This window comes from Manis pentadactyla, chromosome X (genome assembly GCF_030020395.1).
Source record: "Manis pentadactyla isolate mManPen7 chromosome X, mManPen7.hap1, whole genome shotgun sequence".
Classification (NCBI taxonomy): domain Eukaryota; kingdom Metazoa; phylum Chordata; class Mammalia; order Pholidota; family Manidae; genus Manis; species Manis pentadactyla.
The window spans coordinates 106,380,433-106,403,911 of record NC_080038.1 but is presented as its reverse complement, the minus strand read 5'-3'; the positions used below and the strand labels follow the sequence as shown (position 1 = coordinate 106,403,911).

General features: G+C 46.0%; 1 protein-coding gene across 11 annotated transcripts in view; it reads right to left on the bottom strand.

Annotated features, from left to right (window-relative positions):
- PAK3 (p21 (RAC1) activated kinase 3) overlaps positions 1 to 23,479 on the bottom strand; it is a 313,135-nt gene that overhangs the window by 100,787 nt on the left and 188,869 nt on the right. For 4 of the 11 annotated variants that reach the window (XM_036912634.2, XM_036912637.2, XM_036912627.2 and 1 more), the window contains exons 1-5: positions 21,374 to 21,623; positions 20,411 to 20,475; positions 20,181 to 20,290; positions 19,273 to 19,346; positions 14,962 to 15,109 (exon numbers count right to left, since the gene is read on the bottom strand). The exons of 1 other annotated variant lie outside the window; for it this stretch is intronic. The gene's annotated coding sequence lies outside the window, so the exon portion shown is untranslated. Of the gene's footprint in view, positions 1 to 2,185; positions 2,252 to 14,961; positions 15,110 to 19,272; positions 19,347 to 20,180; positions 20,291 to 20,410; positions 20,476 to 21,373; positions 21,624 to 23,479 lie in introns of those variants that run through there. 6 more of the 11 variants (XM_036912629.2, XM_036912628.2, XM_036912630.2 and 3 more) reach the window with 6 other exon arrangements.

The window sequence follows — 23,479 nt, the reverse complement described above, 5'->3', positions numbered from 1 at the left end:
TTTTTAGGTCCCAGTTACTCTCTCTGGCTAGAGACTTGACTTCTTTTCAGACTATGTGATTATCCTGACCTTATTTGACCACGTGTATTTTAGACTGTGGTAAAACAAAAGAAAAAAGAACCTCAAACTATATGCTCCTATATTACACTTGAAATTCCTGACCAAAATTTCACCACCACAGGCTTGCTGTGGTCCGCATCATGGGCAGTCTGCAAAGTACCCAGCTTATATGGCCCACCTAGCAAACTGGAACTGTGCTAATTCCATCCAGCTCATCAGGGGATTAGAAGAGGAGTTGGAATCAATCTTTTACCGAGATGGAAATGAAACTGAAGAATCTCCAGTTTCCCACGAGGAATGTGAAGAAGGAAGTAAATAACCACTTAGATCCCCTAGACATTTCAGATTTGGTTTCCCTTGAATTATGCTGATACTACCTCAGGTCTTTATTAGCCTTTACAAGGCACAGCCAATCTCCATCTTTTCATTACTCCAGATAACTCTGATTTGGTGACAAAAGAATAGGGAAGGAGGCTCCTGTTACCTTTAACTCACCTTCAAAGCAAGGGCTTCAAAGCATATTTTTGGAAGACCAATGGAGAAAGGGTAAGGACTTGTAAAGAAGCCTTGTTGTTAATGCATTTGCTTCCCAAGTGGACGGCATTTCCCAACTACTCCACAAGCGGAGGAGAAAAGGGGATTCTATTATATTATGTTTGTAAACAATGACAATTTACTAATCCCAGTCCCTCCCTTGAGACAGCTTTCTACAAAGGATCCTATTAATGGATCAATCTGCCTATGATGTCACTATTTCCAAGATCTTGAAAGAGACGGTTCTGTTTGGGGTGGCTGTAGGCTCGATTTCAAGAATTGTACAAAAGCACCATTCTTCTCAAAGAACCCAATCAAAACAACTATTTGTCTTTAAAGTTTAACTGTTGTCCTTCACTTTTGCAATAGAACAGAAACTTGCAAGTGAGTGGCACACTGGGATCTGGTCACAGGCCATTCATTTCACTCTTGGAACTTAGCCCTTAGCCTTGCAGAGGAACAGCTAACTTTAATGGCCAACTAGCAACAGTTTTCTCACAGATTAATTTCATACTTGGTTACTAGGTTCCTCTGAGAGAATTCAAAGAGTTTCTGCAGACGGTGTATATTTTTTATTCCAACCTTGGGACTTAATGTGGCTGACCAATACTCTGTAATTACAACTGAAATCCATCAGCAACAAGAGATGGGCCTCATGATTATCTCATGGTAACCACGGGGCCTGAATACCCCCTTTTCAGAGTACTAGGAAAGATTATTTCTTTTCCCTTCCTCCTTATCTTCCTTTTTCTCTCTTCTCCACTGCCACCTAAGCTGGAGGGCAAGAATTCGCACATAGGCACATACACAAACACACACTGCCCTTCACTGACTTGTCTTTGGACACTGAGATGAACTGCAAAGCATTTGGAGGAAAACTTTTATCAAGATGCACAGCAACTTTGGGTGAAATGATTAGGTTTTATAAACAACTGCCATTATTCTCTCATTCCTCCAAAATGCATTCTTTTAATCAGTTGAGTGCCAGACTAGATACTGAGAGAATGCTCGGTAGGTTAGAAAAGAAAGCCACGAACTTGCATGTTCCAGGAGTCAAGGGGAAAGACAGGCAATCAATGATACACAACTAATGCAGCCGAAATTCATACTACAGACTGTGTGTTGCACAGTTGTGCCCACTTGCCATGAGCTACCCAACTGTGTTAAGGGTGAGAATCCAGAAATACTGGCCTTCCAACTTGGCAAGGCCATCTATTAAACCATAAGCAACTGAAATAAATATTTTCATTGGATCTGGTGCCAGAGACAACACACATGTCTGTATTATTCTGTTTGCTTTCAAAACCTAAATAGCTATTTATTTGCATATTTTCCCAATGAGAAACCAACTAACATTGGCCTCCTTTCAAAAACAAAAGCTCAGGCCAGCAGATGCAGAGGCATGATACAATAAACCCCTGAGGTCAAGCTTCAAAACCACCAGCCACACGAGGCTATTACTACGGATGGGTTAGCACATCTATATTGGCTAATATAATTTTCATATCAAACTAGAGGATCTCATACCAGAACAAAAATATGTAGCCTAGGGGAAATTTCCATGGTGAACTTCCTAACGTTTTTGAGATACCTGCATGGAGAATAGGGTTGTAAGGCACATTGAGCTGAGCGATGACAGCCACACTGACAAGAGCACATAAGAAAGAAGATGGATTTTAGGATCTCAAAAATGCAGTAAACAAGTCAAAGAATTCTCACTGTGCTAAAACATGAGAGTATTTCAAATTTCTAGAATTGGGGAAATCTTTATAATAAGAATTAGCTCTATAAATCAAGAAAACTGAACTGTTAATGACACCTTTCAGGCTTGGAGGTATTATATAAACCATTGATTTAAAGTCAGCCAATGTCTCCTTAGGCAACATCAACGCTGGCTGTTCTTTGTATCCGAGGAGGAGTCTGCTGCTTTTACCATGAGAATGATGTATACAGAGAATTATACTTCGGTGGTGTGAAAAAGGATCCCCCAAGAGTCACATGCTGGCTCTTTCCTGAGCTCCCTTGTAAACAAAAGTAAATGTTTTCAAGAGGGCTAGCGAAGCTTCCAGGTATACAGACTGTGACTGGGAAATAAACTATGTTTTGTTAACTAGCCTACACTGATACTAAGCCCACTTCATCTCAGACACATTACCAGAAACTGAACCAACTGGCTCAGACACTTATGACTGACAATGTATCAAGACGTAATTGCCAAATAAAAAAAAAAAGAAAAGAAAAACAAACCATCCAGCTTTCCACAAAGGGGGCAATGTATTATAATTTGAAAGAAGGAGCATACATTGCTTTGCATTTCTACAACAACTTGCATCTGACAATTTCTAGCAACTTCTCAGACATTAATTCCCATAATATGCTAAAATGCCAAAGAGGAGAGAGAAAATTTCATCTCATTTTACAGAGAGGAGAATGAGCTGAGTCTGGGTCTCCAAGCTGCTCTAAGCCTAATATGCCCACTCCCAGACAAGGTGGACAATGAAGAGCCCGACCACTAACTATAGGCAGCCAGAGGAACTCAGCTTTGCATTTCCATCATCTTGTCTTAAAGTGCACATAGTCATTACACATGCCACTCCTCTCACTAGATCATAAGCAGCTTGAGGGCAAGGCCCCTCAGTCACAACTGCATGCTTTCATGCCATCTAGTAGAGTGCCTTGTTCTCAGCAGGCATCAAGGACACACGTGAGGTAACGAAACAGAACTCTATAGATTCTATGCACTTGTTGCAGCTCAGAGTCAGTTTTTCACAACATTGCATAAGCCTATATGCCTACTGGAAGCAGGTCTGAGCCACGAAGGCATGTTTGGAAATACCAGCACTTGTCTAACTGCCAAGCAATTGGGTGTTGTGTAGAAGCTGGCTACCATCTGATTTTCAACACCTAATTTTTTACTACACAATTTGTAATGTCCAGTGGGTTCCGTGTCTTCCTCTTATTTGAGCTGGACACCAACACATGAAGAAGGGATTACCCATCCCCTTTTTCACATAAGGAATTTACAGAGCATAGAGGCTTAGTGACTTACCCAGGGTCACAAAGTAATTCAAAGAACTGAGACTAGAATCTCAAACTCTCCTCAATTCCCTTTCCAGTACTTCCAGTACCATGTGTACCCAGGTAAACCCACAAATGCATACATGCTCTTCATATATACATTTTGATCCTCCCCAAATATTCATATAACAGTTCTAGCTTTTTCTTTTCAACCCACCTCAGGCTGGTACTTACTGATTTCAAGTGCTTTTCTCATCCAAAGACCCAAGGCTGGGTGATTTACTGAGAGAGCTCCACTAGGTCTCCTTGGCCAGTAGTACCAGTTCTTAGATGGCCTTGTTTTGGAGTCTGTGTGTTCTGGGGCACTCACCAAGGGAACTCTGCTATCAGAGACAGGGGTGTGCTGTTTCAGGGAGCCTCGCCTGGGAGATACCATTACAGTGTGTAATAGAGGGAAGCCATTTCTAAGATCATTTGATCAGGAAAAGCTGAGCTACTTGTTAGGCAGATTTGCAAAAGCAGCTGGATGAGGGAGGGAGGCACTAGCTCTTTTTACAGTCACCTAGTTTCAATCTTAGATCCTGCAAAAGATAACTCACTACTGACACACATACAAGCACAGTTGCACAGAATACATTCATGTTATCTCTCACACATGTGAGCCAATGAGGTCAGTTCTGCTGTAGTCCTGTTCTCTGCTAACATCTTTATGAGGGACTGCCATTGTTTTCTGCAGGAACTTGGCATTAATTAAATCCAATAAGCCAGCATATTATAGTAGCAAATTTCAATGATAGGTTGCAAATGAGGAAATCGATAACTATACCCCAGCATCCAGACCTCATATACTGCTTCGGCATAGGTTATGTGGAACAAATAGTTATTTTTCAACTGACTTCTTAAGCTTCTAAATGTACGCAGCACCACACTTAATTATTCATTGAGTATGCTGCATGAGCTAATGCCAGGAAAATGCTAATTATCATCTGACGTGTATTTATCTTTACAAACTGACGCGTTATTACGGGCCTCAGTTTTTCATTTCCAACACTGATGCTGCTAAGAAGAGAAAATAAGATGCATAAAGAAAAGAGGAAGAAATTTTTTTAAGCATTAAAAAGAAAAGTGACTACCTTAAAAGATGCCTCAAAGCAATGTGTGGGGAAAAGAAAAGGGAAGTAAAACCTAGTAATAAAACACTTCCTAGTTCTCAAAACAGAATGGAGTACCCTTGCAAGCATTCAGATGGAAAAAATTCAATGCACAAGTGAGCAGGATATGGTAAATCAACATCTTGAGTCTCTGGGGTTCTAGCTGCTCTATTACTATGCATAGGTGATAATTATACCCTTCCCTGAGCCACTCCAATGAAAAAACCCACAGATTTCCTCAAATTCATGCCTAAAACTTCAATTCCCAAATTTGCTGAGGCTTTCTGTACATCGTATAGATGCCTGGAAGCTATTTTCCAACCTGTATGTCACGGCTCATCGTCCTAGGTCTTTGCTCTGTTCTCAATTTCTCTGTACCCCAGTCGGCTTTCTACAGGGAAGGTGCTCACTGCAAGTTTGGAGAGAAGAGCTACATGGGGTCAGGTGTGACCTTGGAATTATTTCTAAAAAGGGAATTTGGATCACATTAGCAAAGCTCATATTTCACCAAAAAAAAATTACATCTTGCCAGCACTGCAAGTCAAATAATTTTCTGAGCTGGCATTAAAATGTAGCAAGTCTTATTTAAGCTTTTGCCCCTTGACCTAAGTTTACATGTCCACATGTTAAAAGAGCGGAGCCATGTATCTCATCATCTTATTTGGGGGCTATGGTTAAGGAAGAGGAACTACCATTTTAAAAAAAGGATTGCCTCAAATACTGAAGGAAGAATGGGATATGATAAGACCTATTTCCACCTATCCTGCTTCACAATGATAAACATTCAGCCGGTCATAGCCTTAGTAGTGGGAATTCCCTACCTCCTACCACCTACCTCCTACCTCCAAGCAAAGACATTTCTTTTGTCTTGAAGAAAACTAGCCATGGGGTAAGAAACAATCATAATCTCCCCAAACAAATTCCTCTAGAAACCAAAAGCCTTATCTGAAGGACGACCTCACAGTTGAGCATGTTGGCTTTCCCACTATCTTCCTGCATCCAGCCTACACAAGTTCATTTGCAAGTTGTTGGGTCCACCAAGTAGTTGCTTCCCCTTATTGCTCATCACTCTACTACCTGGTTGCCGCTGCCACTCTTCTCTAGTTATAGCTCATCACTGCTTCATGCTAGAGCACATCCCTGTTCCAGCACATGATCAGCTTAGCTTCCCCAGTGCTCACATATGCACGAAGAGAAGATTGCCCTGTGTCCGCCTTTCTGTGGCCCTGGGAAGCCCCCAGGCTGAGATCACAGAGTCCAGTCCTCACCTCAAAGGAAGATGTGGTATCCTGGTAGGAAGGTTGCAGATAAAGCAGAAGCAGGGTTTGGGGGAAGGAGCTGAGGGGGTAATCAGTCAGTAGTTCCTAAATTATTCCTGTGGAGCCTGAAATGTGGCCTAGAACACATCCTGACAAATATTTGGGGGAGAAAAAGGGGAGGAAATCTAGGTGTTTGCAATAAATTATACTACTACATATTAAAACTCTGTATCAAATAATAGTCATCTCAGAGTGTTCTTTCTCCTTTAAGATTGAGCCTAATACATTCCCTGCACTCACAATCAGGTCAGCCAACTGCCAGCTGGCTTTGTGACCTTTAGCAGGTTGCCTAGTCATGCCCTACACTCTTCTGGCCAGCTTAATAATGACAATCTATGGCTTACACAGACATATATAAAGAGAGGAAAGGTAAAGAAAAGATCTTATATCAGATTAACATTGATTTTTACAGGAAAAGAAACCAATAACATGCTTTCTTCCTGTTGATTTCTGGTTCACTTTTGTTTCAAAGAATCCTGAGACCAAAACAGAGACCTACCCTTTGAGGGGTCAGATAGTAACTCTAAGAATACACCTCTTTAGCAACCTATGTGTGCATGTATTCATTTTTTGAACAACAAATAGTTATTGAAGCTTATGTGCCAGGCACCATGCTAGGCATTGGGAATAAAGAGATAAACACCCAACCCTGAATGAGATTACAGGCTTGAGCAGTGGATTTCATCTCTGGCTGCACATTATACATAAAACATGTATTAAATACACAGATACAAATATAATGACACAACAAGTTAAGAGCATATGTATTGTAAAATGAAGAGTGCTATAAAAAGAGAGGGACCAGAGCAGTTCAAAGAGGGTGAGTTTCTCTTTAACTTACTATCCTATTGTATGAGAAACCAGTGCCAATAATCATACCTCCATATATAAAGAAAGCATCTGATATTGTTCCAAAGACTTCATCCCCATGCCACCAACATTTATATTACCAGATATTGTGTCACATACAGAGAATATACAAAGAGAGATGAATAAAGACTAGTCCCTGTCTTCAAAGAGCTCACAGTCCAATGCAGATGGTAGACATGCATACACACAATAGGAAAACCCAATGTGATGAAACCCAGGTAGGCATAGGATACTTTGGAAGGACAGAGTAGGAAGGGTAACTAGTGTTCTCATAAGGGTCAGAAAATATAGCACTTGAGCAGGGTATCGAAGGATGAGTAGGAGTTCACCAGGATTTGAAGAGTGGAAAGTGATAGGCTGACGTAAGCCATTATTCAACAGAATATTCCAAACAACAAATACTCGAAGCATGTTAGAGTAGGTTTCCTAGCCTGGACCCCTGTTTCTGCTGAACAAAAGGATGCTGGTGCTATGTAAGAAAGAGAACAGATCTCAAACCTCTGGAAGAAAATAACACATATGAGACTTTTAAAAGCCAGACACTGACTCCTGATGAACTACAGAAGAAGGGACTGGTATGGTCTGACACATGGCACTTTCTGGAACTCTTGCCATATATGAGCAGAATGAACCTTCTTTGGGGTATATATTAATAACACAACATTTGGAAAAAGGAACTCCTTCCTTTCATGTTACATTTAGGAACCAAGTTGTATGTTGTTGTGTTTTTAATTTGGGGAGCTGATTTTTGGTTAGGAGTTTCATAAACCTAGAAGAATTAACTCCAACAAAAAAGAATGGCTGATTCCAGCTCCACTTCCAGATTATTCTTTGATCTTGAGGAGACCCTTAACTCTTCATCAGTAAATCCACTCATTCAGCATTTACACAGTGTCTAGGACGTGCCTAGGCAGGCAGAGGATGCTTTGGAAGAAGAGTAGAGAAACAGCAACTAATGCCACCCAGAGGAATCAGAGGATATAGCACTTAAGCAGGGTACTGAAGGATGAGTAGGAGTTTCCCTGGTTCTAGGACAAGAGGTGAACTACAACCCCTGCCCTTGAGGAGACTTAATGTGTAATGGTTGTTGGCCATGACAGTTCAATGCAAAGATGACAACAGGTGCTGCTGAAGGACAGAGAGAGGGACTTTCAACAGCATGAAGAAGGAGACTTCACAGAGGAAGTACACTTGAACTGAATTAGGAAGAACAAGTAACCAAATCATGGGGAGGGCAGGTTTCAGGCACAAGGAATAATCTGTGTTGAGGCCCAAAGGAGATTAGAGACAATATAGTGTATTAGAGGAACTATAGGTAACTTGGTGTGGCCACAGCAAAGAGGAGGGATGGTAAAAAATAAGGTCAGTAGAGACCAAGTGGAAAAGGGTTCTGTATTCTTTTCTCTGGGGTTCAGACTCTTCCTGACTAGATTAAAAGGTTTCAAGCCATAGGATGGCATGATTAGTTTTGAATTTCAGAACTATTCCTTGAGGGACAACATAGCAGATGTCTAGGTAGAAGACTGGGGGACTTTTCTTCTCCATGGAGTAGGATGACCTAGGTAGCAAGGTGAAAGTAATTTTGAAAAGGCACAATACTGAGAATGAGCCAGCAGAGAGGAAGTCTAGCCAATATGGGAATAGAAAGACAGTAGAAGAGAGGTTTCAGGAGGGGCCTCTATTTTGGACACTCGCCAAAGATGGCAGGGATGCTAGGCCTTGTGAGATGAACTGGGCTCAGGATCCCAAATGGAAGTCTGGGTAGAAATACATTCCTACCCCAAGAGGCCAAGAGGAATGGGGGAGGCCTTTTAGTCTTTAGGGTTTTTGTCAGCTTTACTGAGATATCATTGACAAATAGAAATCATGTATATTTAAGGTGACAATAAGATGCTTTGAATATGTACACATTATGATTGTGAAATGATTACCACTATCAAGTTAATTGACACATCCATCACCTTACATGAACACAAATGTTCTTAGGGCTTTGGAGTGAGTGAACTCTGCCTCCGCTATGGTGCTTGGCACTAAAGCCTGGGAACGAGCACACCCTCTACCCACGAAGCAGACATTTCAGTATTAGAATCAAGGGCAGAGGAGTGCCTGTGGCTAGAGACCAGACCTGTGGCTCCACCAGCATCAGGAGTCTCTCCCATTCCCCCTCTCCAAAGTTTCTGTACCAGCAATGAAGGTAACCTCACGGAGGGCTTCACGATTTCAAGGCGAAAATTGTAGGACTAGAGAAGACATTAAAATGAGCAAGAAACATTGCCTCAGTGGCTAGATACACATGTCCTAAAATGACACCAGAAAAGAGGAAACTTTCCATAGGTTAATTCCGTTTTTTACTCATGTTAAGTGGGATGAGCACTGACTCCTAGCTGACAGTTAAGCAAAAATAAAGACTTCGAGGAAAGCAGGCAACAAGTCCTGTGAAAATCAGCTGCAAAGAATGATACACTGTTGTTCTGTTATCACAAGGTTCGGGCCCTTTCCAGGCCCTACCTAGAGGGATGTGTAAGGGTAATACTAAGATCCACCATTGTTGAGCACTTGCTATAGGCCAGACATTGTTATGAAGCTAAATGCTTTCATGTATTAACTTATTTCATTCTCATAACAACTCAGTGAGGTAGATGCTCTTAGTGTCTCTCCCATTTTATAGATGAGGAAACTGAAGCTTAATGGGACTAAGTGATTGACTCAAACAAGGTTACACAGCAAGAAGTGGCCAAACTGGGATTCAAATGCTGGTCTACTGCCCCCAGAGTTGGTGCTCCTAATGCCCCTATCATAATGGATGAAAGGATTATTAAATATTTTGAAAAGCAGAAAAAATCAGATAAATGCAAGGAAGTGGGTCTCCTCACAGAGTGCTTCTCACTGCATTCCAGTGAATTTTCCTTTCCTCAAATCCAGCCAATCCTGTAAATTATGTCAATTGCTTTTGGTGAGCCTCAGCCTATTGACAGAAGCTATGAAAGGTAACTTTGCCAGGCTATTTCTCTAAAGCCATCTCCTGCAGGAGGTCCACAGCTCACTTCCCTTCTTCTACTATAGGCTGAGTGATAAAGGGCTTAGTTACACACACTTTTGAAAAGATGGCACAGCCCTGTGCTGTGCAAGATGTCTATGAGGAGGTTTGCTTTGGAAAGTGACTTCCCGCATCCTATCTGCTCTTCCCAGCCACTCATGGGTCCTCAAGGCATTTGGAGCCTGCAGACCACTGGATTACCTGATAAAGATTCCTCTAATCCCAAATTTCAAGACTGTTGTCTTGTACTACTGCTCTAGGGTGACTTCATGTTTCCCACTCAAAGGAAAGTACCTCAAGGGCAGAACATGTTTCCTGCACCTATTTGAATCTCCCTCTGGGGCTAGCACTATGCCGGCTCTGTAGGAGGTACAGAATCTAAGCTGGTAATGCCACTGGAATTCTGAGGAAAAGAGGCACCGATCTGTCCTGACCACATGTTGCTGCCCATCCACCCCTTTCAGTTTCTTAATTGAGTTTCCCAAGCAGCTGCTCCTGGCCTGGCACTGTGCTAGCACTGGGAATCCAAAGTAAGTAAGATGATGTGGTCTCCACTATCAAAAAAGTTCGCCCTCTGAGGGGAGGTGCAGGTGGGGGTAGGTGGTACTCCAGGGTATAGGCTCTTCCCCATGGTATGCCAAAACCTGTATCAAATGGGAGCTTGGGACATATTTTTCACTCATTTTTACTCCAGAGAGACTCCAGAAGGGGAAGCCATGAACTAGGGAGGCTTCTACAAGGTGATCTCATGTTCCTGAATCTCTGGTAGGGAACTGGGATGACACAGGACCCTGGCAGCAGGCTCCTGACCTCCTGGTTCATGTCTGGGTTTTGTACTTCTTATTCCCTATGGGGAAATCTATAGCCTGTCTGAAGTACAAGTGAATTTCTTCAGCTTGTCTTTATCCACGCCTACTGAGGAATTTCCTGTGTTAACTTGTTAGTAACAGCTGTGAAAATTCTAGTGGGGTCTATGTATGCACATGCACACTCACAAGAGAAATGTATTTTACCACCCAGCTAGCTCCTTAACCTTTTCTTTCTCTTTGTTGGATACCATGTCCCAGGGCTACCAGGGTAAAAGCAGACCTGGCTAGATTAGAGGTGCCTGGAAGCAGGACTGCCCTTTCCATGTGTCTCATCAGCAGGCAATTCCAGACCATAAACATAAAATCAGAAACACACACTTGTGCATAGGAAACTATTAAGGGTGCATAAAGAAACATATCCTCTACCTTCCCTGCCCCTTGGGAGAGAAATGAGGTGGCAAGTTAAACCATAAACTTCCAGAAAATAAGCCATCTAAACCCCCACCTCTTTTAGATAGGACTGGCACAGGTGCTATTATTACCAGAGAGGATTTCTGTGAAAGGACTTACACCTGATCTGTGGTCTCAGTTTTTCCTTTTTAACCCTACACATAAACTCCACTCCTTGCCATTCTAGAAAGATCTAGTTGTACTGGCATCAATGCTACTCTTCCTGTGGCCACAGGTTGCTGGAAAACCTTATAGCAGAGGTGAGGAGAGCACTAGTAGCAAGTGGGGGGAAAAGTGATGACTGTTGATTATGAACTGTTACCTGCACCTGGGTGTGTTACAGCATGTGTGCCAGTGAGAAAGTGTGAGGATGTGGCACTCTCAGTGTGGGGCATGTATAAGGGATTGGGAAAGTACAGATGGGTGTGTGCCTGAGCGCATGAGTCACTGTAAGCACGTGTGAATCCAGGTGAGTAGATGGGGGAAGGGGGATCATCCCAGTGAGGGAGAGTAGGTCAGTGACAACATAGGTGTCAGTGTGGAAGTGGTGGCATGAAAGCCCAGGTAAGCATCCAGAGAGAGGGTGTCAAGTGAGAATCAGTGTGTTTATGCAACAGTGACTGGTGGCCATGTGAGCAAGTGTGGCTGTGTAAGGGAGGATGTGGTGGGTGAGTGAGTCCACGTGGCCCCATGTGGGATCAGTAGCTGCCCGGGTGTGAGTGTGTGTATCCATGTGAACTGACTGAAACAATGGGCATGGCATGGGTCACTGTGCTGTGTGCCAGTGTAAACACAGGTCAGTGGCTGATGTGAATGTGTGCGGCAATGTGAGTGGGGGCGTGTCATATGAGGGTACAAGAGTGGAAATGAGTGTGTGGGGAGTGTGTCTGTGCCAGTGCAAATATGTGCGATGCTCGAATTGGAGCTAGAGCATGCGAGGGTGTACCTGTAAATGTACCTGAGTGTGAGGGAGTGTGGCTGTGTGTCCGTGGGGCTGTGTGGAAGTGTATGATTTTGAGTGTGAACTTGTGAATGTGAGAATATGTGAAAATGTGAGGCTGCAGCTAGGTAAGCAGGGGCGTGCAGTGTGCCCATGTTAATGTGAATCTGTGTGAGTACTCAATGTGAGTGAGCATATGTATGTGTCAGTGTTGGTCAATGTGACATACCTGAGTGTATGGCTGTGTATGAGTGTGAGGGTCAGGGGATGTATTCACAAAAATGAATGAGCTTCTAAGAGTGACTGTGTGCGTGTGGTTGTATCTGAGGATGTATGCCTGTGAGCTTGGTGAAGAGTGCTGTTATGTCTCAGTGTAAAGGTGAGTATATGAATGCAAATTTATGTCAAAGTGAGTTTCATGTGTGAGTGTGACAGGTAGGGAGACTGCATCAGTGCTGAATATACAAGTGCAAGAGCATTAAATTCTGAGTGTAAGAATGCAAGGAAATACAAGCGTTTAAATGGGTGAGATTGTGTTTATGGTGGGAATACATATACATGTGAATGGATGAACACACATGCACATGTGTGTGTCCCTGTGATGAGTTATGAGTTATGTAAATGTGTGACTATGAAGAGGAAATAGTGCAAGTGCAAATGTGTGGAAGTGTATGACAAACAGGCAGGGAAAAGTCAACATGGGTGTCGTGAGTTACTTTTTAATTTTTAGGAATTTGAGGGTCAAAGGTGATTCTACCATCTGTATGGACATGAGTGTGGAAGTGTGACTGTTGAGTGTGTGAGAATGTAAGAAAGTGAAAAAGTGGGAGTGGGTGAGAACGTGAGGGTGGGGTATATGGCAAGTGTGAGTATCAGTATGAAAACGTGCACCTGTGAGTATCTGGCAGTATGACTGTGTCTGTATAGAGTATGTCTGCAACATGGTTGTGTGTGAGGTAAGGAGGTAAGAGTGATTGCCACCGTGAATGTGTCCAGTGCGAAAAGTGAGTGTGAGTCAAGGAGGTAGATATGATTGTATGAATGTATAAGAGCACACAAGTATACTTGTGAGAGAGAGTGTGTGTATACGTGTGCGCATATGTATGAGCCCTGAAGGGTACTAAAATCATTTGGGAGGCTGAGAAACTCTCTAGGAAGTGTCCTTCCAAAAACACAATGTGTGTACACTTACAGGCAAGTTACTTGGCCCCTCTCAACCTCTATCTCCTCACTGGTAAACAGTGATGATAATAACAGCAACACCACGAACTAGTATCACGTCTATAATCAGAAACAAGAACAGAAACCATTAGAAAAAATACCTACCTGACAGTGTTACTATAGGGTCAAACGGTCTCACCCAGGTAAAATGTCTAGCACAGTGCCGCAACAGTAGACGCTCAATAAATACAAGTTATTACTGCAGCTGTCATAGAACACCCAAGGGAGATCCAGGGGCTTGCTCCTCATTGTAGACAGTTCTAGCTACCTTCTGTCACTCAAGGCCTGCAGAGGATCCCCTACCAGAGCAGCTCCAGGAAGCTGAATGCATCAGTATCAGCAAGGCTGTAATTTCATACCTTCAATTTCATGGCCGAAACTCGGAAGCTTGCCCTGCACGAGGGGGCATCACAGAAACACCTGCCACTAAGCGGCAGGGTCCTTTGTTCTGCAGGCCCGGCGCAGGCTCAGTGTGGAAGGGAATGCACGGCAGATGCCTGTTTGTGTTTGTCTTGTTGGGTGTTTATGTTGCTTGGTTCATTGTTTCTGACTTGGGCGCTGTGAGAGCTGCCTAAGCAACTGGCAAACGACGGACAGAAGACCAGATGGAGGTGGAGGGACAGGGAGATACAGACAAGCAGCTGGACTGTGCCATACAGCAACAGAAAGCCAGATAGAGAAGCTAACAGAGAGGGCTGTAAGCGCTGCCTGAGCAGAAAAGCGACAGGTGGATGACCCAAGAGACAGGCCAGGAAACTTGAGAGAAGTGAAGAGGAAGAGAGAGGCCCTCGTGCAAAAACTGTGGGGGAACCGTCAGGCAATTGAAAGAGAGACCAAAGACCTGTGAAATCTAGCCCCTACCCCTGAAGAGCTTGCAGTCTAGCTAACCTGCCAAGGTGAATACTCTAGAAACCACACATGAATGATTTAAGACATAGAGAAGCAAGAGCTGAGCTACGCTACACACTACAGACTCAAATGATGCTGACAGCTGGGGGAGAAAGTGCTCCCTGGTTGGGTGGGAAGGCAGAGGGAAGGTTCTGGAAGGTTTAAATTAAGCCTGCCAGGCCCAGAAGCTGGGATGGACGGGGTGGGAGTACACCTTGAAAAGGAAGGTAAAAGTAAGCTTATGGGGCAGCAGACATTATAGGAACTGATTGGTGAATTTGTGGCATGTGGCTGAAATGCCACTTCACATCAGGAAAGGAAAGCAGCAGGAGGGAAATGACAGCTTGACGGGAAGCACATCTGTGTTACACTGAAGTTCTTAGATGGAGCTTGACCTGTGCAAAGCCCTTGGCAACGACTATTAGGCTGTTTCTCCTACTCACCCTAGGATGTGGGTCAAGGCTGCCATTCCCATACTAGAGATGGGAGAAGCACATGACCAAGGGCCACCATATGGGCACAATCTCCCAGAAAATAGGGGCTGCTTCCTGATGCCTGGCTGGTGAGGCCTGGGCAGTATCTTTAATGGGGAGCTCTGCTGGAAAGGTGGCATTTACCTGGATTCAGAGATCCCTAACTCCCTGGCCTGGAATCCATTACTCACCTTGCACTGCCACCACTGCAGGACCTCAGCACAGGTGGGCGCTGCCCGTTAGAAGGGACCGGGCTGCCTTCAGCTCCCACAGACTTAGTGCTGGGCACGCCAGCTGCCACAAGATGCAAGGACTCAGCTGCTCTTTCTTGGGGGAAACCTGCTGAGAGAAGCATTGTGGGGGAGTGGGAACCTCCTTCCCCAGCTGCTACTAGCCCCTCGTCCAACCCCCCAAATATCACACACACACATACACACTCCAGGGAATTTCTGAAAATTCCTTAAGAAGGCAGAGAATCAGAGAGGCGAGAAGTGCAAAAAGGTGTTTGTATAGGAATGCAGAACAGGGCCCTGAACTGGGAGGTTCAAGCTGGAAACTGCTGACACTTCCCCACTCTGGATCTGCTTGCTAACAAGTGGAACAGACCTGCCTTGGAACAGTCACCCTGGGCACATGTTGGGAGGACTAAAGCGTATAACAGAGGTGAAGTATTTGCACATTTACAGGAGGTGGCACAGTCCAGCGTCCAATAGGAAGCTGAGAGGTGATAGCAAATCCAGGTAGGCCCTGAGGATACTGAGCTTCCTGAAGACCTGGCACTGCTGTTCCATTTCTTTCATCCCTCCACCTCAAATCTCCTCCTCTACTTCCACTTCCCTTCTCAACAAGCGCCTTCACCGGGCCAGGGGTCAGCAGAGCACTCTGAGGTTCCCTAATTTGCTATCACCTCACAGCCGCTGAGGGCCTCAGCCTCTGATCCTAATGGGAACTTCCTCTGCCTTCCCCTGATCTCCACCACAGGGATGTCTTCCTCAGTCTTCCCCAGAGTTCTTAGGGTGAATATTTTCTATAATACGAATTTGGTGACAATTTGCCCTATCTTCCATGCAGGGGTTTCCATGTCCTACCATGAAGGAGCCAGGCTCTCTTTAACCCTCCCTTCTCTGCCTTTCCCCATCAGCTGAGCCTCTCAAGGAGACGGAGCTTCCTTTGATGACACCCCATGCTCTGCCACCCTTCCTGCCCTCCCCATTTCCCTCCATGTTGTGTGTCCTCAAAAGAAAACCAGCACCTATATGCCAACTCCCAACAAAGCCAGATCCAGGCCAGCGCACATCCTATTCAAGGACACCAATGTACAGGGTCCCCATGCATAGACATGGATGGGTGGGTGGACAGCTAAAGGTGGAGACAGTAAAAGTGAAGCCTCAAAAGCAGCCAAGAAAAGCCCTGTGACCCCCCAATTTCCCCGTTCTTGAATAAAAAGACCAAGCCATACCCCAGGTCTGCCACTAACTCATGGCAAGCCTGCAGAGCATGTCGCCTCCAGCAACCTGGCATTCCATGTGCTTCCAACACACATATTCCATGCAGTCTTTCCAGATCCCAGCCCCTGCCCTGGAGTGGTGTGTCTGCCCTTCCCTTGGTGCATGAGTTCATCCTGCAGGGAGGTGGACTGGGGGTAGGGCAGTAAGGGCTGCCAAAGCTCCAGAGAGAATGGCCACAAGAAGTCCACTGCCTATCCCTGGAGGCTGCATGCACTCATGGAGGTGCGGGACAACAGTGGGGGTGGGGGGATGCACCAGCCTGTACTAACCAAGCACCTCCAGGTTTCTCTGCAAGATTAAGAGCTTTCCTTAGGCCTACCCCCACCTCCTCTCAGCTGCTTAACTCCATAGCAACCTGCTTCAAACCCACCAGTGGCCCAGCTGGGGCCAAAGCTGATGGGACTGGCAGGACACAGCACTCCCCCTGGTGGCCATACTCCTCTTGCCTGCCTGTGGCTGAGCGTGTTGGGAGTGGGGAGCTGTATCCTGTGTGTAAGCACATGCTGGGGCAAGTATATCTCTGCTGCTCCTGTACCACGTTGTGTGTGTGTGTGCCATGTCATATCAATATGAGTGTGAAAGTGTGCATCACGCTGGGGGTGTATGCAGCTGTATTCACGTTATGCCGTGTATGTGTGTTCTGTCCATACCATATTGTGCATGTGCTGTGGGTCTGCACTGGGTTGCATGTGTATTGTATCTATTCCCTGTTGTGTGTGTGCCACACATCTAATCCATACTGTCATATATCTATGCCATAATTGTGTGTATTGTTTTTTGTGTGTCCATATTGCCTTGTGTCTGCACCTGTGGCATATCCTCCTACTGGAGGCTGGGGGAGGCATCAGTACACGTATCCTATGCCTACCAGCACAGCAGCCTTCCTGCTTTCCAGCTTCCTGCACGCATCTCTGTCTGGGGACTAGGGCCATCACCTTGGGGACAACTACTGTGGACAACCACTCTCTTTGCCACAGAGCCCTCCCAGGCAGGTGCCTGGTTGAGCACTGAAGACAGCTGGGAGAGGAGTTCTGGACCCTTTTTCAGGCCCAAAGAAGGAAAGTGGGCATCAGGAAGATGGCTCCATCTCCCAACTCCCAGCCCCGTCCATGTAGAATAAGGGCCTGCAGGAAGCTGCCGTTGCCCCAGTTTCTCCATTAAGCCAGTTGGTAGGACTGGAGCTCTTCTCCACAGGCAGTAACAGTGGCACAAGGGGTTAGCGCTGGCCCAGGAGCTGACCATGGGATGCATGGGGAGCTCTGCCAAAGCTGTCCCTGTTGCGGTCACTAGAGGGCGCAATTGTCCTGATTATTAGGGGCAGTGTCTCTGTAGGGTGCAGAATTCCAAAAAGCCCACCGGGCTCAGAGACAGATGGGGCAGAAAGACAGCAGGAAACAGCTACACAGTCTAAGCCAGGCTCTTCCTTCACCCTCACCCCAGACCCTTCTGTTTTGAGGCTAAGTTAGGGAGTCAAGGCCAGAGTGCCCATCTGCCCCTCCCTACCCACAATGTGTAAGACCCCCATAGAGCTTTTCAGGGGCTTGGTTATAGGGTTCCTAGTAGATACTCCACATAGGGTTCTCTTTTCCCTCCTGCTCCCCATTCACAAGAAATAAAAGTAAAGCTGCACTGGTGAAAGAGATGAAATGTGTAGTAGTCATGGGCTTGTTTTGCATTGTTTTCCCCAAAATTGGAAGGCATAGCAATAAGTGTGATTTTGTAGGGATAAATTGCCTGGTGTGGGGAAGGGGGAAGGGGTTACAGGGGAAGGGGTTGTCCTTTAGTGGACCTGTTATTACCAAGAACAAATGGACCCACTTCCTAAAATGTCATGACCATCTTAGAAACCACCTAGTACAAGCCCATCATTTGAGAGGCAAGGAAAGTGAGGCCCAGAGAGGGCCACAAACAGACCACATCACCTAACTTCTGACTCCCAGGGTTTGTTCCACCCCAACTGCTGGTCCTCTAGTCCCTGAAAACTTCCTTCTCCAAATCCAGCACTGTCCCACTTCAGGGCAAAACCCTGGCCTCTTTGTCCACTGTGTAGGCTCCAAGACTGTCCTATTCCATTACAATGATCAGTCTCCTGGGCCTTTCCGTGCCCACACCTTTGGAATGATTTCCATTCCCCACAAGTAAATTGTTCACCTCTTTCCAGTCTTCAAGGTGCACCTCCCCCATTTGGCTTCTCACCCACAGATCCAGCTCTAGCTATTGCTGTTTTGCCCTGCACTGCATCCCCCCTGGGTGCCACTGAGATTGCCCCAACCTGCAGATAATTGACCGAATGTGCAAATCAGACACAGACCCATTGCACTGATTAACATTTCCAATTAAACTCCTGGTTAGGCGGTGTGTATTAGTGACTACAGTAATCACTGCGTACATAAATGCAAATACCTTTCAAAGTCACAAAGCGTAGTAGGAAGTAACACTTTTTTGTGGGGCATGGGGGAGGGGATGGAAATGGACTGCCAGGCCCGGGGATTCATTTGGTTCTCTGGTACCCCTAAATTAGATTTTTAAAGTATGGCTGTTACTTGACCCAAGGCTCAGGCTTCACACCACAAGTGGAGGACTCTGGTCCTGGGCGCTGCTGCCCTTTCCCGCCCCCTGCTGGAGAAGCTGCATAGTGCCGACTCGGCTGACGAAGCCACCCCAGGCCCTGCAGAGGGAAACACCTAGCCTCTGGCGGGTGGGGGACAGCAGGGCAGCTGAAGCTGCACCCCAGATGCCTCAGCAGCTGCACTTACCTTCTAGGGCAGTGGTTTTCACTGTCCCTTGCTCATACAGGGTCTCATGGGTCCCTGGGAAGGAGGCTCTTTTTTTTTGAGTACCAGCAGATTTCCCCATGCCTGGAGCAGGGGGCCCAGCCCTGGCTCCAGCCCACCTCATGTAAAAATAGTGAACCTACCTGTCTTGAGCCCTTCAAATATCCCCAACTCCCCTTCGGAACCCTGGCTCCCCCCCATCCCCACTCCCTTCCCTTACCCAGGAGGAAAGAGCCAGTTGTTGAGGCTGCCACTCATGGAGTTTCTTCTTCCCTTGACCGAAGTTACCAGCTCCTGTAGGTGGATTACACCAGTGGGAATGCTATCGATTCTCCAAATACAGACAACTCATCTCCCTAAGTCTGGGAGGAGCCACAGGTGCCTCAACCACCAAAATTTCCCCATCTCATCAGGGAAATCAGGGCCTTTGGGCTCCTGGTAAGACAATGGCTTTTTCCTTCTTGTCTCTCTATGGTTTTGTTCCTACCTACTCCATCTGATCTTACCTACTTAATCTACCTGAAGTCTAGATCTGATTTTCTCCCCCTTGGCCACTCGAGTCTCTGATGGAGGCAGCACCTCCCTATCATCAGTTATTTCCTCATTTCCCTTACCTGTCATAGCCACTCCCCTCCCCTCAAACACCTCAGCAAGCTTGTTTGCTCCATACACCAATTCCGCCTCCGACCAGAAAATCTGTAACCTGTGAGATAGTCAGCTAGTCTAAACATCTGGGTGTCGTGGCCCCCTGCCTGTGCCCCTATCACAGGTGAACCTCTTATTTCTGCCGGATCTCCTCTAAGGCTCACTGGCCTGCCTGGAGGCTTTGAAGGCCTGCTCCTTGACATCTAAGGTCCCTCTGGCCTCCAGATTCTCAGCTGTCAGCTTTTACCCAGTATACATTCCAGTCTCTTCCTATTTTGCCTCTTTCATGGGGGAGGGAGGCATGACATTCAGATCCAGAAGCAGAGGCTTACATGACTCTCTCTCCAAGGCCCTGCCTATCAATCGTCCATTACCATATTAAGCCCCTTTGCCCAAAGGTGCCCCTGATTAGGGGCCTCAAATACCAAATCACAGACCTGCCCAATTATAAGGTTGAAATGGCCCAGTGAAAACCACACTGACCTTTATACCTCGGTCATCCCAGAACAGGGCCACAGTGTTGTCACCAACAGGAATGGACCTCCTTCTGTTCCAACACCTCAGACAGCCATCCAGTTGGCCTGGATTTGAGTCTGCAAAACCATGGAGGGAGCAAGGCTAACATGGCTAAAGTCTTCCCTGCTCAAAGCCATGAAAAAAAAAAATAGCACTGCAACCACCCCCTTCATGCTTCCCAAAGCCAAGCCACTCACCCTTCTCTTCTTTGCTCCTACAGACCACAGCCAGAACCCTCAAGTCCAGAGTCCGCCAGTGGATTCTGGAAGGCGGAACCAAAAAACCAGTGGGGCCTCTGGCTCCCTCCCCGCTGGCAGCGCAATCCCGCTTCTCCCCCACCTGACCCCTCAAGCACCACCTAGGGAAGGAAAACCTGAGAGAGCAAGAACCTACAATGTTCCATCTGCCCAAAAGTGTGGCAGTAATCTTGCCAGAACCAGTTCACAAACTGAGGGCAAGGCCCCTACGAGCTGAGGGGGATAGGGAAGCAGGGGCAGTGGAACTAATGACCCCGCTCCCCAGACAAAGACAAAGGCCAACTCAGGGACCCCGGGCTTTTCTCGGGGCATTATTGCATCATTCCAATCCCCACAGCGAAAGAACGCGGTCCTGCTGTCACTGTCTTTCCCCCACCAAAAATGGGGAGGGGATAGAAGAAAATAAAAGGAAGGGGCAAGGCGCCCTGTTATGAAAATCACTTTTTCTGTTTGTTCATGTCGAGCTCTTCCCCCTCGCCCGGACGCGGCCACACCCCCTCCCCTTCTGGGGTTGGTGGGGGAAGCCTCTGTCGGCGCCGCTGCCGTGGCTAGGGGAGGGGGGCGGGAAGATGGTCTAAGAACTTGCAGGCTGACGTAGCTTTTGGGGCAGATTTTGCCTCAAGCTGCCCAAGATCGGGTAAGCAAGTCTCGGGCTTGACCCAGCCAAGGGGCCCAGGCCCTCCAGGAGAGTCCCTGACACACCCACTTGTCCGCGCTCGCGATCCGGGATGTCGACTGTGCGCTCGGCTCCAGGGGAAACACGCACAGGACTCAAGGCTGGGGCATCGCGACAGCGGGAGGGGGGCCCGGGAAGGCAGACAAGCTGCCCAGCAGCCTGAAAGCAGCCTCAGCCGCCACCCACTCCCCGGAGTGAGCCAGTTGCCGTTATGCCGCGGGATTTACCTGCCACTGGTCCAGCCACCCTGTCAAGACCTTGCCTCTCCCTCCGAGCGTTCGGGCTGGCGGGGCTGGGGAGTCGCAGCCCCGCGGCCGCAGCCGCAGCCCCGGGCCCAGCCCGCTCCCCCCCCCCCCCCCGCCCAACCCTGGCTCTCCTCCCGGCCCCGCACACTTGCTCCAGGCCGGGCAAAGCTGCAGGCCCCTGCGCGAGACCTCCGACGGTCTGCTGCCCACAGCTGCCCGCCGCGGTAGAGCCCTGCTCGGCAACCGCTCCCCAGCCCTTCTCTACAATGACATCACCGGGCTCTGCACCGTACAGAGGCCAATCAGAGGGTGAGCAGACAACTAAACTCGCCCTGAGTGGGCTACTTGGGACCAATCTTTTGTTTCCAGGCAGGAAGCGCCTGGGAGGGGGAAAAAAACCTGAAGGGGTGGTGGGAACAGGGTGAGGGAAAGGCAAAGGAGATGGAAACTTCTACACTGTCAGACTGGTCTAGACGGAGGTGGGGCCATAAAGAGGGAAGACTGGGGTTTCAGAGAAATTTTCAGGGGAGAAAATCTGTCCAAATACACGGGCACTCTTGACTGGAGGAAAGTGGTTTGGATTTGGGACAGCACCTGTCAGGCAAACAGGTTACACTGATGGAGTCTCTGAAATGCACAGTAAACTCAGGGAGGCAGAAATGGCAGGGGGATTCAAAGATGATAGTTTCGATAAGGTAACTACATTTCTGCGCATGAAACACATTTCAAAATACAGAGCGTTATACAAAAAAAAAGTAACTTACTTCAAATTTATATAGATACAGATATGGGGACACATTTAATTTCATTACATAAAATCTTCCCAGGATTCTCTTGTCTTTAAGAAAAAGTTATAATAGTTGAGTTGAAGTAATTATGAGTGATTTTTTTCTTCTCCACTTTTAAACTTGTTTACATAAAGATGAATATATCCTCACATAGTTAGAAGGTGAAAATGGATCACCACTCTTTCCAGTGCAGTTACCCAATTTTCTCAATACCCCTGTAACATCCAGCAATCATTTCTCCATAATGCCAACAAAATTAAGTTTCAAGACCAAGAATAAACTAATATATCTGCCTAGGTCCTTTTAAGAAAAGTAACCAAATGGGCATCTAGATTCACCAGAGACAGCATCTGGTGAAGTTGGAGAATGGGATGCCTCTTTGGACAAATTCATTTGAAACTGTGGTGATACTGGGAATTGAAAACAGAATGATGACCTTTCCAACATATGAAAAGGCAGGAAAGATGTAGGCAAAGACTAAGTACACTATATACTCTAGACTTTTTAAAGGATCACTTTGCATTTTACATTCTATTTTCTTTAATTCAAAAATATTTTTATGCATACATGAGTATTACATGAACACTGTAGAACTCTGTATCTAGATCTAAGTCCAAAGCCCATGCTTTTCCTAATATGACACATGGTGACTGGTTTTGTTAAAATAGGTATTTGCTTCCAAAAAACACCCCAGGGGTATACCAGATTGGTGTTTTCTTTTTAAATCAGGCATTTTAAAATAGTTTGTGTGTGTGTGTGTAGTGGTGGTTTCTTGTCTTCCAATGCAAAAACACCCATCACCATCCTCCTCAAATCCCTGATTAATAGGTTGAAGTCAGGAGAGTTCTGCTTCCAATGATTTTACAGATATCTTTTTAATTAACCTTGGGGTTAAAAACGAATCCATCACACTGATTTTTGTTCTTACATGATGGTAAAAGTAATCTAAAAAATCACTGATCTAAATGAATGCCATTTACTTGATGTTAAATCTCTGATTTGTAAGATGCACTTAATTGGGTTATTTTAAATAAAAACACTTTTATAAGAAATAGAAAGACATAACTGGATTTTCCTGGTTAATGATTTAACTTGGGTCTTCTAGGCTATTGATTTAAATTGTAATTAAAAGGTATTTGATTTCACTCTAATCCTCTCATATACCTCAGCTGTAACTCAGAGCTATTTATGCAGTCACTGCACATGGTTATTTAAACATTTCATGTGTGTATTTCTTCTCTTCCTGGTGATTACAGAAACTAGCACAGGGCCAAAATCCTATTAGGTGCTTGATAAATTA